This window comes from Theobroma umbraticum, unplaced genomic scaffold (genome assembly GCF_002168275.2).
Source record: "Theobroma umbraticum cultivar Fairchild unplaced genomic scaffold, ASM216827v3 scaffold_147.0, whole genome shotgun sequence".
Classification (NCBI taxonomy): Eukaryota; Viridiplantae; Streptophyta; class Magnoliopsida; order Malvales; family Malvaceae; genus Theobroma; species Theobroma umbraticum.
The window spans coordinates 4,539,154-4,542,721 of NW_018397259.1; positions in this window are offsets into that span (position 1 = coordinate 4,539,154).

Here is a 3,568-nt window from a genome sequence, read left to right on the forward strand (position 1 = left end):
AAATATTGTTAAATTAGATATAAATCTTATCAACCTTTTAAATTCAGATGGTTATGGGCTTATGAAATTAGGCACTACCTGCGTATCAGCGTCTTCGGTTAATGCCTCCTCAACTAATGCTGCCGCTGCAGTATCATCTTTGGTTGACATATCGAAATATGAAATTGACTTGTTCCTATAATCATCAAAGGAATTAAAATGAACAACTAATGCTCAGAAAAAAATTTGCCAATAACATAATTGTTAGAAATATTTTTGATATACAAATAAAGATATGTATGAAATGTGTTGTAATTGAAAAAATATTACCACTTTTCTTGTATGCTTAGGCGGCTTAACGAATTGAGTTAACACACCTTCAATCCTGTAGGAAGAATAGAAAAGGGAAATGAAAAGAATATATATGTGCTGAAGAAATTTATAACAATGAAAGAAAACTAAGAAAGCAATCATGAAATACATAGTAAAAGCTGGACTTTACCTCCTATAAAGATATTGGCCTCTTGTTCTTAGAAAGCTAGAAAAACTATATCTAAATCATGAAAGAAAATTATTCTACAAACCGGCAACAGAATTTTGCTTCTATAGTCTCACCATGTCTGCGATTGACATATATAAAATAATTATGGCTAACTTTATCCTCCAATAAATCTACCTTTCTATTGAGCAATCAAAGTGTATGAAAAGTGTGAAATTACAGGTGAAAGAGATTTTTCTTGAGTATCTATACTATGTTATCACAATATAATAAGCTATACATAATCAAAGATTTTTCATTCATTTTGCATGTAAACTAATATTACAATAATCATAAACCTAAACACAGTTGTAAAATATAAAACCTTTTTTTGCAAAATCACTCTTCTTACTAACCTTTTCAGAGACAGAGACGACGCTACCACCCTTTACTCTAAAAAAGATTTATGGGATTGTTTCTTTTTAATCTATATAAATATACTAAGGATGACTCAATTATGGTAAAAAGCTAATCATGATTTTGCAATAACCTTAAATAGCCGAATTCATGCTGGATGGATTTTTTTCCTTTAATTAAATTTAAGCTGATCCACACACGGCTCTCAATTTTGGAAAGTTTTATAAAACATTATGGAATGATGAATATCAATTTGAACAAGCCAATTTTTTGAAATGGTTGGTAACAAGATAGCAAATGAAAAGTAGCAACAGGTCAATAATTATAATGTTTATTTTTAATGTCTTTAGTGGTCCAATAAATACCAACTAGTAAAATTTAGGCACAATTTTATCCAAAAAAATTTAGTTCAGCCTATTTGTTTTTATTTTTACATCTAAATCCTTCTCACAATTTGTAAAAAAAATATATTATTAAATATATCTATAAACCATTTCATAACTTTCTTTCTCTTCAACTAAAAATACTTTTTCTCTACTTTAAATGTTCAATATAAAACCAATGCATGTTGTGGGATGGCTTAATGCTTTCCAGAAATTAGAGTGTAGGTTCTTCTGTTTAGGTCAAATAATAACTATGAATTGTAATGGAAAAATGAAAAAAAAATGAAAGTCTAATAGAATTGAAAAAGTATGAACACATGACTTGTGAAAAAATAAAGAATAAAATAAAAGCTAGAGAAATTATTCGAAAATGAAGAAGAAAGTATACAAACTTTGATAATAAAGGTAGGAACAAGCTCATTAAGAAAATGTTGACAATACATGAGGTGGAAATTAATCTATACTGTTAGCTTTAACAATTAACCTTAATTTTTTTAAATTACTTAAAAAAATGATCAAAATTGAAAAAACATGTTCTTCAATCTTATTCTAATTCCCCATGAAATTTGCAATATGGACAAGTTTAAATGTTAAAATGACTCAAAAACAAGACTTTCAAGATATGAGCATCGATACATTTAAGATAGAAATCATTGTGTTTTGAAATTATTGATACCTAGCATGAAAGTATCAATATGTTTTAACTAGAAACCATTCTCTTTTTTTTTTGAATAAAATAGAAACCATTCTATTTAAAAGTATCAATACCTAGTGAAAAAGTATCAATACATTTTTTATAGAAATCATTCTGTCTTAAAAGTATCAGTACCTAACAAACAATTATCGATGCCTCATTCATACTTTGCATCATGTATCAATACTAACCCTTATGTCTCGCTTCCTTTCTATTTGTGGAGTGAAAGATCGAAAGTCAACTTCAAAAGCATTGATACCTAGAAGAAAAGTATCGATATATTTCAAACTAAAAGCATTCTGACTTGAAAGTATCGATACTTGTGGAAAACCTTGATACCCAGAAAGCTCAGGAGACAAAGTATTAAAATCCAGGCAAAAATTATCAATACCTCAAGATAGACAAGCTTAAGAAAGACACAAATAAAAGCTATTTTTAGTACAAATTGATTCAAACGGATCCCAAGGACATTTAGACTATGAATACAAGTTTTCAACTTGATTTGACATAATGAGAAGGCATTAAAAAACATTCCTTTGAGCAGAGAACAAGAATCATCTTCAAAATCATCAAATTCTCTCTTTCACTTTTATATCTTCTCATTGTATCAATTATTGAGCTTTGAATTTCTTCATTCCTTTGTGATATACTTTGTAAACCTGTTTTGCTCATTGAAACTATTAGCCTTCTAGAGTCATTAAAGCTTTCATATCTTCACTATTGTATTGAATTGAAAGGTTCTACCTTAACCTCCAAATTGTATTGTTGTTTGGTTATACCTTAACTATAGAAAAGGTAGAGGAGTTGAGTCTTCACCTTTGAAAAGACTAGTGTAAAGATTGTGCTTGATCCTTGAAAGACATAGTGAATTACAAAATTTCTTAGTGAACTAAGAGAAAGAACGTAGGCAAAGAGGTTGAACCTATATAAAATAATCGTGTCTTGCTTTTCTTCCTTCTAACTATACTTGTTATTTGCAAAAACTAGTCTCTTCAAAAGAGTTTCTTTAATTGTGATAGTTCTCAATCAAAAGGATTTTTCAAAAAGTAAAGCTTCTTAAGTTTTGAAATTAGAAAAATTTTTAAATATTCAATTTACCTTCTCTTGAATATCTTTATGTTGAGCTTACAAATATAATAATTGGTATTAGAGCTTTGGTCTCAAGCTTGTAGATTTAATCACCTTTGAGAAGATCCTTTAAAGCTAAAAATTATAGCTTTGCAACCTACAACAACTCCACCAGGTGAAGGTCAATCTTTGGTAAGATGCTACAAAAAAATTGAGTTTTAATCACACTTGTTTAGGTGACATATTTTTTTGTATAGTAAAATTTTACAAAGTGCAGCTATTTAAACTTTTAGATTTACTTTTTTCACATTTAATAGTAATATAAAAAAGTGCAACCATTACTAGTGTATACAATTTCTATCGTTACATTGTATTTATAATGCATCTAAAAATTTTTATAATGAAGTTAGATTTACAAAAATGTTCTAAAAAATATAAAAAAAATATTATTAAAAATATTTTTAGTAGCACATTTTAAAAATATGTTGTCTTAAGTCAAATTTGTTGCAGTGAGACCTCCTTTCTTTTCAGATGAAAACTATCTTTGTT